General features: G+C 46.6%; 1 long non-coding RNA gene across 1 annotated transcript; it reads right to left on the reverse strand.

Annotated features, from left to right (window-relative positions):
- Window positions 1-7,904: 7,904 nt before the first annotated feature.
- Window positions 7,905-14,734, reverse strand: LOC148185968 (uncharacterized). Its single transcript, XR_015775343.1, has 3 exons — window positions 10,994-14,734; window positions 8,777-8,913; window positions 7,905-8,290 (listed from the first exon to the last, which is right to left on the reverse strand). It is a non-coding gene; the product is annotated as an uncharacterized LOC148185968 (long non-coding RNA).
- Between the last annotated feature and the right edge of the window lie 778 nt (window positions 14,735-15,512).

Consider the following 15,512-nt stretch of genomic DNA (forward strand, 5'->3'; position numbering starts at 1 on the left):
CATCTCATCAGTAATCAACCCAGTATATAAGCCTGCCACACACACACTCTCATTGCCAGATTGTTCTACGCATTATGCAAGACTCTCCAGCATTCTCCTGCCAGATCTCCGAAAGCCGACCCTGCCTGTCCCCGACCTGCTCTCTTCGCCTGATCCCCGGTAAACCTACCTGCCTTCTGTCCTCGACCACGAGCTCTGTTTTGGCGTCTCTGATCTGCTTCGCTGGTAAAGACCTCTCCGCCTGGCCCCGACGATCCTCCTGGTCCATCCCCATCGGTACCGCTGCATCATCGGACTGCTTACTCGGCTTCGGAACCTCCGCCTGCCCCCGACCACGCTTCCGCCTTCTCCTCGACGGTAACTCCACACGCGTGCTGTCGAGCTGTTGGGCTACGGGTTTCTCCTCCACATCCACGCCGAGTGACGCCAGCTTCGCTCGCTGCTTCGATCTCCTCCAGAGACTGTGTTGTGGGTTCCGACCCAAGAACGAACTGTATGCTGACTTACCTCATCCTGCTCGTGGTCTGAATCGCGGTTGTTCTGAATAAAAGTTATTACCAACTAATCCTGGTTACGGTTGTACTGCATCTGGGTCCTCACCACACCCGTTACAGTACAATCTGGCCAAACATGGACCCAGCAGACAACACCGCCTCCTGTCCTGCCTCTTGCCTGCTGCCGAGGGAATGCTGCAACAGCACGAAGCACAGCTCACCGAATGCAACCAAGCTCGGCCAATCGCTTCGGCGTTAGAGAGCGCAGCGCTTAACGCAGTTAGCCACCCAAGTGCAGCAGATGGCTTCCTCGCTGACTCAGCACGCCCGCCAACACCAGCCCCAGCTTCACCCGCTTTTGCCACAGACATTCAGCCCGGCATCCCGAATCCTCGGGTGGGGGCTCCTGAACGACACGCCGGGATCCAGAGGGTTGTAACCTGCTTCCTGACGAACTGTTCGATTCCCTGTTTGCCCTGCAGCCACACACCTTCGCCACGGAGGGAGCCAGAGTCGCTTTCACCATTAACCACCTCACCGGCAGAGCTTCGCCAGGGGAACGGCAGAATGGGAGAGAGGCGCCAGCTTGTTCCTCCTTCCAGTCCTTCGCTGAGGAACTATTTAAAGGTTTTCGGACCAGTACCAGCAGGACCTGACGCCACTGGGGGTCTTCTGAGCCAGAGACAGGGGAACCGGAACGGTCGCTGATTTCGCCATCGACTTCAGAACCCGGCTCGACTGAGTGAGTGGAACATGGCGGCTCAATGCGACGCCTTCCTCAACGGGCTAGGCTCAGACATTAAAGCATCCAGCTGGTTTCGCTTCGACCTCCCAACTCATTGGATGGCTTGATCGAACGGACCACGAGGCTAGACAGGCGGATTCAAGCCAGAAGGAGAGAGCAACGTTTGGAGGGGGCTGAACACCGGTTCTCCGCTCATCATCATGGGGCCACCTAACCCCCGGTCTCCATTCTGAACCCACCTCAGAGCCGAACTCCATGCAGGTGGGCTGCACCGGTTTGTCACCAGAGGAACGGGAGAGACGACGTCAAGGGAACCTTCACTTACTGTGGCCAGGCTGCCATTTTGTTTCACGGTGTCCAGTAAAAGGAGGGCTCAGCGTAGATGGGGGCATCCTGCTGAGCCGATCATTGAACTCTGCCCCCTATCAATCTAATTCTGTTCCATGTCCAGCTTCTGTTGGGTGAGGGGTCCCACTCTCGCCTCCTTCATAGACTCTGAGCTGATGTTAACCTCATCGATGAGGAACTCGCTTCGGCAGCTGGAGATCGAGCTGGACCCTCTGCCCCGCCCTGTTCGGCCAGCGCACTAGACGGCCACCTCCTGGGAAGGGTCACCCACCAGACCACGCCCATCTCCATGCTCCTGCTAGGCACACACCTGGAGACCATCCGTTTTCATGTGCTGAGGTCTCCTGATCTTCCCTGATCCTTGGGTACCCCTGGCTGCGCCGGCATAACCCCCACATCGACTGGTCTACGGGGTCCATTTTGGGTGGAGTCCTTCGTGCCATCAGGTCTGCTCTTCAACAGACGGTCACGCCCAGTGCCAGCTCCCTGTTCCAGTTCCTGCTCCTTGCCAGATCTCTATGGTACCCCAGAGTATCATGACTTCCGGAGGTCTTCAGCAAGATGAGGGCCACGCCACTGCCTCCACATCGCTCCCCACGACTGTGCCATTGACCTCCTTCCTGGCTCTGTTCCCCCAAGGGACGCCTTCTGTATTCCCTGTCGGCACCGGAAAGAGAGGCCATGGACACTTACATTAAGGAGGCCTTGGCATCTGGGATCATCCGTCCTCCTCCTCTCGCTGGCGCAGGGTTCTTCTTCGTGAGGCAAGAAAGATGGCTCCCTCACGACCCTGTATTGATTACCGGGGTCTCAACGACATCACCGTAAAGAACCGTTACCCTCTCCCTCTCATCGCCGGCGTTCGAAAGCTCCTACAAGGGTCCACTATCTACACCAAGTTGGATCTACGAAACGCCACCACCTGGTTCTGGATCCGTGAGGGGACGAGTGGAAGACGGCCTTCAACACGCCCAACAGGACATTATGAATACCTGGTGATGCCGTTTGGGTTAACCAATGCCCCGCCGCTTTTCCAGGCTCTGATCAATGACGTGCTCAGGGACCTGCTCAACAAATTCGTGTTCGTGTACTTGGACGACATCCTGATCTTCTCCCACGTAAGCAAGAGCACGCTCACTCACGCCCAGACCGTCTCTGCAACGCCTGCTGAGCAACTCCTCTTTGTGAAGGCCGAGAAGTGCGAGTTTCACGCCACGACAGTCTCCTTCCTGGGCTACATCATAAGCCATAACCATATATGGAGATGGATCCGCTAAGGTCTCTGCAGTCACCCTCTTGGCCTGTTCCTGATTCCCGCAAGCAGCTTCAACGCTTCTGGGTTTCGCTTAACTACAGGCGGTTCATCCGGGGCTACAGTGCTGTGGCGGCTCCTCTCACGGCCCTCACCTCCTGCAACATCCCCTTCCGTTGGTCTCCGTCGCGGAGGGAGCGCCGACACTCAAGGAACGCTTCAGCTCGGCTCCTATCCTCCTGATTCCGGACCCTGACCGTCAATTCGTGGTGGAGGTGGACGCCCGATGTGGGTGTGGGGGCGTTCTCTCTCAACGATCTGCCAAGGACCAGAAGCTCCATCCCTGTGCTTTCTTTCTCGGGCTGCTTGTCCCCTGCTGAGAAGAACTACGACATTGGTAACCGTGAGCTGCTGGCAGTTGTTGGCCTTAGAGGAGTGGAGACACTTGGCTGAGGGAACCAAGGTCCCCTTCCTCGCCTGGACTGATCACAAGAACCTCGAGTACATCCGCCTGCAAAAAGACTGAACTCCCGGTCAAGCCCGGTGGGCTCTGTTTTTGCCAGATTCACCTTTACCCTGTCATACCGACCTGGTTCCTGAAACATTAAGCCTGACGCCTGTCCCGGCCAGTTTCTGGTTGGAGAGGAGACTCCTCCAACTCGGACAGTATTATTCCTGCTTCCTGTCTCCTGGCCGCCTCACCTGGGCCATCGAGGAGCGGGTCAAAGCGCAGTGGAGGACCAGCCGGGCCCAGTTCCTGTCCGCCAGGTCGGCTCTTCGCTCCACAAGACCTGAGGTCCCGAGGTTCTGCAGTGGGCACACAGTTCTCGGCTCACCTGTCACCCAGGCATTGCCCGTACTAAGGGGTGGTGCAACGACGGTTCTGGTGGGCCACCATGGACGAGGACATCTCGGCTTCGTCACAACGCCTGCCCAGTCTGCAGCCAGAATAAGGCTCCCCGGAGGGCTCCTGCTGGTCACCTTCAGCCCCTGCCTGTGCCTCATCGTCCCTGGTCCCACACATCTCCGCGGACTTTGTAACCGGTCTGCCGCTGTCGGAGGCAACACCACTATCCTGACAGTGGTAGACCGGTTTAGTAAGATGGCTCACTTCGTGCCTCTGCCTAAACTTCCATCTGCTAAAGAGACTGCTGAGTTGTTCCTGGGAACACGTGTTGCCTCCATGGTCTCCCTACTGATGTGGTTTCGGACCGGGGTCCCCAGTTCACCTCCTCATTCTGGAGAGAATTCTGTCAGCCTTCCTGGGTGCCTCGGTCAGCCTGTCCTCCGTTACCACCCTCAGTCTAACGGCCAGACTGAACGTAAGAATCAGCAGATGGAAACAGCACTCCGCTGTATGGCATCCAGACATCCCGCCTTCCTGGTCTTCGATCTCATGTGGGTAGAATACGCTCATAACACCCTCACCAGCTCTGCAACCGCATGTCCCCATTCCAATGTGCGATGGGTTCCAACCTCCCTTGTTTCCCGACCAAGAGAGGGAGACCGCCTTCCCTTCTGTGGAGGCCTTCATCCGCCGCTGCCGCCAGGTTGGACCCGGGCCCGACCTGCTCTACTGGGGTCCGTGAGAACGTTACGCCACGGCCGCTAATCGGCGCTGCTCCCCGGCTCCAGCCTACCAAGTGGGGCAGAAGGTTTGGCTGTCGACACGGGATCTCCCATGAAGGAGGATTCCAAGAAGTTGGCTCCCCAAGTTCATCGGTCCGCTTTCCCCATCGACAAGGTGATCAACCCAGTGGCGGTCCGATTGAGATTACCCCAGTCCATGAGGGTCCATGCCACCTTTCATGTCTCCCCGAATCAAGCTGCCCGGAGAGCCCTCTGCAACCTCCGTCCCGACCTCCTCCTCCTCCCCGCATCATAGATGGGACCCCTGCCTATACTGCACGCCTGCTGCGCCTCTGCGCCGTCGTGGTAGGGGCCTTCAGTACACTTGGCCGACTGGGAGGGGTACGGTCCGGAGGAGCGATCGTGGGTTCCGCACGCCAGATCCTGGATGACAACCTGTTGGAGGAGTTCCATCGGCAACATCCCGACCAGCCCTCCGGATCCGCTTCGCACGTGGGGGTCCTGTTCTGCTTCCGTCCTGCTCCTGTGTCTGCACCGCCCGGGATGACGACGTGGGTTCTGCCTCGACTCCGGTGAGGTCGACGGGGAGTGTCTGGGGCCTCGGAGGAGTTCTGACCCTCCTCCGGGCCCCCGCCACCGCCTCTGCTTCAGGTCTGTGGTGGGACGCCGTGGGCCGTCCCCTTTGGGGGGTTCTGTCACGATTCCTGCTCCTCTCCCCCTCCTCAGTACTTTTCCATTCACTCTTCCTCTGCTCACTCTACCTGCGGGCCACGCCCACTCTGCCTGCTCTACTCACCTCCAGCTGCATCTCATCAGTAATCAACCCAGTATATAAGCCTGCCACACACACACTCTCATTGCCAGATTGTTCTACGCATTATGCAAGACTCTCCAGCATTCTCCTGCCAGATCTCCGAATGACCCTGCCTGTCCCTCGACCTGCTCTTCGCCTGATCCCCGTAAACCTACCTGCCTTCTGTCCTCAATTACCGAGCTCTGTTTTGGCGTGCTCTGATCTGCTTCGCTGGTAAAGACCTCTCCGCCTGGCCCCGACGATCCTCCTGGTCCATCCCCATCGGGTACCGCTGCATCATCGGGACTGCTTACTCGCTCGAACCTCCGCCTGCCCCTAACCACGCTCCGCCTTTCTCTCGACGGTAACTCCACACGTGCTGTCGAGCTGTTGGGCTACGGGTTTCTCTCCACATCCACGCCGAAAGTGACGCTCAGCTTCGTCACTGCTTCCGATCTCCTCCAGAGACTGTGTTGTGGGTTCGACCAAGAACTTAACTGTATGCTGACTTACCTCATCCTGCTTCGTGTCTGAATCGTGTTGTTCTGAATAAAAGTTATTACCAACTAATCCTGGTTACGGTTGTACTGCATCTGGGTCCTCACCACACCCGTTACAGTATGAAATGTATCATTATTGTTACAGTAGGGCTTATTATCATTAGTATCACAGTAGGGCTCTTGATACAAGGAAAAAAATAACATTGAATTGATTTAGGCACCCTGAGTAGTCAAAAAGCCCTTGGAATTGTTTATAGTACCGAACAGGCATCGTACACAATCCGCTATAGGGGTCCACATATTTAATTATGATAACTACCACTATAAGCTACCTGTCTGCAATGGATATAATGCCAAACTGTAGATGAGGGATGTCTAGTAAGTCAAAAAAATAAACTAGAAATTGCCCACTCGTTCAATTGCCGTAATTCTGGGGTCTTGGCTCATGGACTATGTTGTTATGACACAAAGCTAGTTGAGAATTGGCAAAGTATCCCTTAAAGTGTGTATGGCTGCAGCAGTGTGCTGTGGCAGATTTGTTGATTAACTACTTCTCATTCATGCCTTGTCTGTGATTCTGCTGTGACTCTGAAATGTTCACAGACCACCTGCTGCATCTCCTCCTGCTCCTCACAGAGCCTTTTGAACTTAGTAGGTCTGCAAAGGTTTCTGCTGCACTATGGCCTTAGGCTGCTTTTAATGATATTCACACCAGTCTGAAAATATAACAGCTAAGATAAAAAAAGCTCATGTACACTTCAAACAACACTGCTCTTATCTCTTCATGATCAATGCTGTGTGTAGACCTAGAAAAATAAGAATACTACATGTTGAATCCATATCTATGTGTTTCCATTGATTTTATCAGAACTGTCATTCACAATATTTATGTGAGTGCTACACAATTGTTATAGACTTTCAAGAGGACAAGTGGATGTAGGCTAATCTAAAGCATTTCAAGACCAAAGTATTATCACAGATTACCTCATGTCAGTTGAATGATTTTTATCTTCTCTGCTAACTGGGACCTTATGACCACGTCGGGACAATTTTACAACAACACACAGCCATCCACATCACCAGTGTCCAGCAGTGCTGATTGTGGACTCTGTCTAACCAGGAGTCATATAGGGGTGTAGCAGACAGATTCGGTATATCCAAATCCACAGTCTTAACACATCTCCATCATTTTTGTTCCCTGGTCAACACACATGTCTTATCACATCTAATAGCCCAGCGAAGAAGCTATTTAAACATCCCAGTTACAGTTTCAGATAGCTGGATTTCCAAATCCAGTGTGTAGTGGATGGATGTCACATATCAAACCACACTGCAATAACCCCAGAGCCTATTACAACCGCAAACTATTCTATTCTGTCATCCTCACCGGCTTCTGTGACAGTGAGCGGCACTTCTGTCATTTAATTAGAGGTCACTCTGGAAGATGGCATGACTCTAGAGCATTTAGAAACACTGAAGATGGATGACTGCTGGAAGTAGATCCCCAGGCCCCGGTCCCACAGGGAGTGCACATCATTGGTGACTCAGCCTACCCTCTCGTGAGGCATCTACAGGGAAGAAGCCCTTCAGGGATAATGGGCACCTAACCGCCAGGCAGAGGTGCCCATTCAGGAAACTGAATGCAGCTTGTGTGGCCATTGAGCATGCATTTGGAATCTTGAAGTCGAAGTCTAGGAGGCTCAAATGTCTGTACATAAAAACAGAGCCAGACATCAGTGCAACTGTCACAGCATGCTGCATTCTTTACATCTGCTTGGATTCAGTTGACCAACTCAATGCAGAAAAACAGGGTCTGGCCCATGAACTTCAAGATGATATTGAGGATCCACGCCCACCACAGCTCAACAACCAGGATGCATTTCATTACAGAGACAGGATTTGTGCCCACATTGAAGGACAGGATACACCCATCATACTCATTCCTTTTCATTAGTTTTCTTTTCTATTCAGATCTTTGTGAACTAGTATGCAGTGTGCCACAGGTTGATAGGACTCACCTCAAATCAAATGGCAAGTTTAAAATCAAATACTACGTATTACAGTGTTTTAAGGAATTAAGTGAATAACCTTTTCATTGAAGTGCCTCTATATCATCAAGACTTCTGCTGTGCCTCCAAGTGGCAGTTCATGGTGACTGGGTTGTAAGAACTCAAGCAAAATCCGCAGGGGATCTCGGAGTATCAGTGGCTCTAGAGGTTCATGTGTCTAGCTTGTGAGTTTCAATTTACAAAACAGTCTTCAGTTTTCTGTTTCTTGACAACATATTGAAAAGACAGACACTTAAATATCATTTCACATTTTTATTTTTTATTGTTCTCTTTTAGAAAATCAATAATTTGTTGTTGCTGCTTTTCCATCTCCTTCAATTGATCCAGGATCTCACCCATGCATGTTGTCATTTTCCTTTCAAAGGCTTCTTTTCTCTTTCAGCCTCCTCCACCTTGTCCCCTTGGATGATGGGGTGTGACTGGGGAACAGTGGTGTGGAGATTATGGTGCCTGGTGGATCACTCCCGACCCCAAAGCTACCAAATATTTCATCCATTTGCTGTAAAAGAGAGAAATATCAGTCAAAATAAAGCCCACAGTGGAATTTTTCCCACTTGTCTGCTGCTTCCCCCTCTTCAATGTTGTAACTATGGGGCCCTGATGAAGCCTCATAAATTGTGTGTGGCAAAATACTAAACAGGAAAAAAATGGAAGCTTGATACACTTCAGTAAGTCCCACTAACACTGAAGATATATGTACAAAGCAACACGTATTGACTAGCATTTCCAAGTGATTTTGCCCTCTCCTGTTGCCTTTGTCCTTTTGTATGTTGTCAGTGTGTTACCAGCTTTCTTCCTTATTTTGTCATTTGGAAAATTATATCCATTTGCATTGAAAGTCTGTTCCAGTTTTTTGTAGAATGCTATTTTGTTCTGATTATAAAGGTGGTGATATGTAATATAAGTAATATTGTCCTTGGTGTGAAATCTGTAAAAAACATAATTTATTGTTAGAAATAAAATTATATTCTTTTTAAATCCTTACCCGGGACTTCCACTGCTTGCATGTGCGTTGTGTTATGGCTCTGCTGCAGTTTTGCTCTGTGCTCCCTCATCAGTCAATTCCCACTGATTGCGGTTTGAGTCTGGCACGGCGCAGCACTACTGGAGACCCAGCAGTTCCTGTGATAATTACAGAATCACACACATTACATCAGTACAGAAGAAGAAGTAGCCTAATAACTCCATTTACTCCCATAATTCCCAGTAAGTTGTTCTACACCATTTCCTTTTTATGTTTATCCCTATAAAACCGGATGTGTGGTGTCATAAATAATTTTGTGAATTTCCATTTCCATAACTAGCTTCTCTTTGTCCATGTTGTCGGTAGGCACCTCTGAAAACCTCTGACCTGTTGACTCCAGGCCTGGATCCGATCATTTTGACGTTTTGTTGATGCAGTTAACTGAAATATGCAATCAGCGGAGTGTTTTATTCTGAAAATTAACCGGATGTTATAATGTTGTATTGCTGTCTGACTTCCTTTCTGCTCTGTGTGAATTTTAGTTGAACTGATGTGAAGTGCTCTGGTGTCCGGCAAAAATAGGAGCCTATCTGATCTGCAAGAGTCCACACTGCTGTAGCTGAGACGGAGTTGATCCACAACGCAGAAGAGCCAGTGGAAATTGACATATAGACTACAGCAGGGGTCGGCTACTAAATTTGGCCTCAGGCCAATTTTTTTCTAAGCAATTAGATGGCGGGCCAGAACATAATCAAAGGCTAATTTAATAGGCCTAAATAGATTGTTAAAAAAATATATATAAAAGAAATTTGCAATAGACCGCCTTATAGGCCATACGTGTGGGATATGCAGAAAATGGATAAAAATAACATTAAAAAAAATAAAATTATAATAATAACAAATAACAGAGGACATGAATAGACCCATTATAAAATTCCATCATGAATTTCATTCATGAAATTGAGTCATGAAATGCTCTTAATGAGCTTCTGATGCCTACTGATCATGCAGGAGCCTAACGTACTCTAGTAATTATTTGACATAGTTTTACTCTCAGAATTATTTCTTAGTATTGGTGACCCCACTCCTGGTGTACAACGTAGCCTTTTAAAAATATTGTTTACATGCTGGAGGTATGATATAACGTTGAGTGCAGAGTGATGTTAAACACACACACATGCTACATACAGGTGTCCCTTTCCGCAAGGTCCGCTACTTGCCGCATAGAGGTTGATGTAAGAATGGATTGTCCGGAGGGAGGTGAACAGTATCTCCGCAGAAGATCATCAAATGCTCACAGTGAAATCAACCAGTCACAGGAGCATGTAGTTTCTGGCAGATTTTGTCAGTTTATCCGTCCCATAGACTGTATATAATATCTGTGTCTTTACATACAGTCTATGATCCGTCTGCAACATCAAAGTTAGATTATTTTCTCAAAGAAGTGGGGAAGGAGTTTACTACTCACTGTATGGAGCGGCATTACAGTGACAAAAGTGAAGAAATTAACAGTGAACAGTTGATTTCTTGCTAGCTAACATTAGATATAACCCGGGTAACTGCACTCTCTTTCAGTAATTTTATAACTCTGCCGAGTTAAATCTCCATTAAAAGTGAATAATGTAAAAAATACAAGTATAAAGTAGTCCAATGGAGTTACTCAACTAAGGCTACCTCAAATTGTAACAAGCTAGATTACCTGAGTAAATATCAACCAGTATCAATAATTTACAAGACACTCATCATTGTGCTCTGAGTAACTCCTCATTCAACTCTAAATATCATTTCTCTTTCAGCTTCAACTGAACAAAACAAATTTACGTTTTGTGACACGTTCATGTTGTAACCGCTTTTGAGCTGATTTAAAAAGAGGTCTGGACATTCAGGCTGAATCTTTAAACATTTAATTAGCACGAGTGCAGTCCATGTAGTTACTATATGAATCTAAATAGTTACTATATGAATCTCACAGTTAGAGAAAGCTTTAGGTCCTCAATGTTAAAAAAAAATCTGCCAGAAACTACATGCTGGTGTGATTGGTTGGCTCCGCTGTGAGAATTTGATGACATGCAGCGGTGATCCCGCCCATCTCCCTCTGAGTGATCCATTCTAGCATCGAATGTGACAAGCGGTGGTGGACATTTGAAGCTGGGGAGTGTGGCACAGGGTGAATGTTGGAGGCTGAGTGGTGGAGAGGACAGGAGGTTGGGAGACATCACAGCTTGATTGTGGGCTTACTTCGGAGAAAGGCTTGGGCATCTAATTAGGATGCCTCCCGGACGCCTCCCTGGTGAGGTGTTCAGGGCACGTCCCACCGGTAGGAGACCCTGGGGAAGACCCAGAACATGCTGGAGAGAATATGTCTCTCAGCTGGCCTGGGAATGCCTTCGGATCCCCGGGAAGAACTGGATGAAGTGGCCCAGGAGAGGGAAGTCTGGGCTTCCATGCTTAGGCTGCTGCCCCTGCGACCCGACTCCGGATAAGCGGAAGAAGATGGATGGATGGATAGATGATTATTTATATCAACCACATCACATGCGTTTGGCAAATGAATCTTTATTGCACAACATGACACTAATCACCCACAATCTTAAATATTATAGTTAGCTTACACTGGATATTGTAATTACACAGAGGACTCTGATTTTCTACAAAACACAGTGTTTGTTTTTTACAAATGAGAGCCAGTCACGGAGGTATCTATTAGTTAAGATTTTGACCCTAATCCCCTTAAAAATCCTCACATTTAACTTACCAGAAGTCTTTTTGTTGCTAAATACTTCCATTATTTAAGGTGTGTGTGTGTGTGTGTGTGTGGGTGTGTGTGCGTGCATGTGTGTGTGTGTGTGTGTGTGTGTGTGTTGGCGTGAGCGTGATCCCCCTCCCTGGTCTCTCTGGTTCCTGTCTCTGCTCATCAAGCGCACCTGCTTCTCATCAGCTCATCAGTGTTTCTACCCTGGCCCTCCAACCGCTTACCGCCAGATTGTTGTCCAACCTTTGTGGATCATCACCCACCTGCCTGTCAACTCACCTGATTACCATGCTGCCTTCACCGTCTGCCCACACCTGCCCATGCCTGCCCACGCCTGCTTCATCTCAGCCTCCTCCACACGGACCCTGAACCCCAATCCTCCTTCCAACATTTTCATCTTTCCTTGTGGTAAAATGAACCCTCTTTTCACGGGACCATCTGTATCTGGGGGTTTGCTTTGTGTTTTCAACACTACAGACACAAGAGAAAAACATGATTTCATAATCCTTAAATTGTTTGTCCAATGCAAGCAACAACAAGTTTTGAATTTGGGATAAATCTGTGAACATATATCCTCAAATTTACATTTTTATATGTTTATGGTAATAAATAACAATGATTGGATTATTAAATTTGTAGACTAAGGAAATCGGCCTATTGATTCGAATTAAGTCCTTCCACAGTTAACACACTTAGGATCAGACCCAGGAAGGACTGATCATCTGTTTCAGACAGCCAAGAGTGCTGCTTTTAAAAGCATTTTCTTTTCATTTCAGCTACTCTGCTGACTATGCTGACTACTATACTTATCATGCCACATCTCATGCCACTTTCTGCTTCTACTCCACAAAATATCAAACCAAAAAAAAAAAAGATAAAAAAGAAGCCTAGTTGTGCTATAGACACATCCTGGCCCGCAAATCACATTCCAGATTTCAGGGAATATGCTTGTTTGGTACAGACCCCAGCAGAGACAACAACAACATCATCATCATCATCATCATCATCATCATCATCATCATCATCATCTCATTTTAATTTTTTTTTTCAGTGAAAATGAAAAACAAAACAGCCACTCCCAATAAAGTCACCACTCATAACACAACTGCAAAATCTATTAAAAACAATCTCAACAGGATTTTTTCATATCGTGCAGCCCGAATTTTGACTTTTATAAAAAGTCTAAGATAAACTGTGAAAACTTTGTGAGGACTTACTTTATCCCCTGGAGCAAATTACTGATCGTGGAGATTAACATAAATTGAAATCATGTCCCAAATGTTGTTGTGCCTTATGAATAGTGCCTAGTGCCTGGGCTTTAAACACATGATGATGTTCACAGTGTGCAGATCTGTTCACTCTTTGCAAACACCCTGATCAGATGGACCTGCTGGTGCAGTAGTATGATCCCTAGTAGAAATCCTCGTTGTCTAGTTGTCAAAGAGTTATTTGTTTTTGAGCTTTTCTAACAGTGATCACTGAGTGTGTGCTTTAAAGCTGTCAAAAACAACTCTTGAGAAATGCAGGTTTGTAAATGTATAGAAATTATTTCTGGTAAAAGGTATGTCTAAATGGAATTTCAACAATTGATACAACCTGTCAAGTAGTAATGTCTAAAGGTTGACTAGGTTGAGTAATGTCTAAAGGTTTAACCTTCTCAGACATTTTTAGTGTTTGTTAACTAAAACTGGACTAAAACTATGAATGGTAAAAATGACTAAAATGTGACTAAAAGTAATAAGCAATTTTTGTCTAAAGCCTAAGACAACACTGCACCAGGCAACTCTTCAGCAAATGTGCTTTTAATGTTCTCTCCCGTCAGCTTTGGATTTGTTATTATTTACTGGAACTCACAGTTGGTATTACTTGTGTGTTTCAATTAGTGGTGAGTGCTGCTGCTGCCTGCACTGAGAAGTCTGTTGTTCTCATCCAACGCATTATGAAGCCAAAAATGATTATGGCGTGTATTTGTGTGTGTATTTGTGTGTGTATGTGTGTCAGAGGTGGGTGTATTTATGTGGGTATGTGTGAATGCTAAGTAGCTTGGAAATGTCAAATCTCTTTTAATGGCAGGTCTAATAACCCTGCCATCATTTCAGAGGAACATTAGAGGGAAAACTGTGTGCTTTCACTATGCAGTGAAAAAAATGATTTGCTCTAAAACTTTGTGTGTTGTTTGGTATGTTTACATTGAGTCAAACATACATGACTCAATATTGCATATGTATCAACAAGAACAGTGATAATATTTAGTTTGCTCAGTTAGAGAAGCAGCAGCATGGAGAGCTGAGACTGACACCACACTTCTCTTTTTATGTGTTAAATTCATGTTATTGTAATTGCTCTTCCTCGCTTTATTGATTCTGCAAAGTAATTTCTTTCTTTCAGGAGTCCAAAGTCAAGACGCTGGTGTTTGTGGTATTCCTTATGGGGAAGACAGGGTCCCATGCTGTGTTTTTCAAAGCTATAGCAAGTATGTGAATGTCATAGATGATTATCTGTGATTATGCCTTGAAATGCTTACATTTATGCTTTTCAGGGACACCTTTTATCAGTTATCATATTACTTGGTGCAGATAGTTAATTTCCAGAATAATAACTCTGTTAGCCCTGGTGTATGATACTATACTGTATGGCAAATTCAAATGCTTTGCCCAGTAAAGGGATTGTTTGGACTTTTTGATGTTGGCTTGTTTGAGGTACTTACTCATAGTCAGGGTGTTACATTCAGATGTCAGTCAACATGCCCCAGGCTGGAGTCCCACACAGAAGCAATACTGCTATGAAGAGACCAGCAACAAAATGTGTTTTAACAACCTAAAAACAGTCCCAATTTTAAAAAATCAATATCAGTTTAAATGTAAGCTATATTGACAGTATTTTCACTGCTTTAGCATTCCATATACTGCTGCCTCCATCAGTATAGTTAGTGCTATTGTGTAACTTTGGTGTTTCTGAACTAACCTTTTCAAACACCAAAGTCACACAAAAACACAAACAGGTTAACTGATGGAGGCCGCTATAGACAAGCAGCTCTTGTGTTCACTGATGTTAAATCACTGTTTTTCTCAGTGGAGTCTGGCTTTGAAGGGAGCGATTTAACAGTTTCATTTTCCTGCTGGAATCCTGGGGGATACATTTATTTGACAGGCTGTGGAGAAAGGGGCATTAAGAGGGCAAATGTCATAATAATGAGAGAGACTGAAGGGGGAGATGGGTCAGCTACCCAGGTCATGTGACTTCATGCCAACATTAAAAAATATATTCATCATTAATATCAAAATTCAACTCAACCCCCCCCCCCTTTCTCTTTCCTTTTTGCCATGATTGTATTTCATTTGTTATTTATGACATCTATTGCACGTCTGTCCGTCCTGGAAGAGGGATCCCACATCATCCTCTACCGCTCTTCCTGAGGTTTCTTCCTTTTTTTTCCCCGTTTCAGGGGTTCTTTTTCGGGAATTTTTCCTTGGGTGATGTGAGGGTCTAAGGACAGAAGGATGTCGTAAACTGTACGGCCCACTGAGGCAAACCATGTTTTGTGATAATGGGCTCTATAAATAAAATTGACTTGACTTGACTTGATGGAGGGAACCTGGGTCTTATTTAGAAGTTTTGTCCATCATTCCAATCAGTAATATAATATCAGACATAGCTTTGATGGGTTTGACACATTGAAAATAAGTCCAGCTGGTCAAAAATCAAACATGAGTGAATTTTTTATGTAGAGAAAACAAGGGTGAAGGTTGAAATTATTATCTAAGCGGTTGTTAGAGTCCATCTATCTCAATTCATAGCTGGTCACCAAAAATGGAAAAAAATGTGGTGTCAAGTATACCATTTAACTTATATGAAGGTCAAAGTTTTTAATGATAACACTTATTTTTAAAAAGGTGCAGTTATTTCGGAGAAATTTCTGGAAAAAAAAGCAACACAATGTCTGAACTTTGTCTCTCTCTGACAATGGCCTGATAATCTCTTATCATTGGCAGAACACGCTCATGT

Source organism: Plectropomus leopardus, chromosome 21, assembly GCF_026936395.1.
Source record: "Plectropomus leopardus strain MGB_pleo_1.0 chromosome 21, ASM2693639v1, whole genome shotgun sequence".
Taxonomy (NCBI): domain Eukaryota; kingdom Metazoa; phylum Chordata; class Actinopteri; order Perciformes; family Serranidae; genus Plectropomus; species Plectropomus leopardus.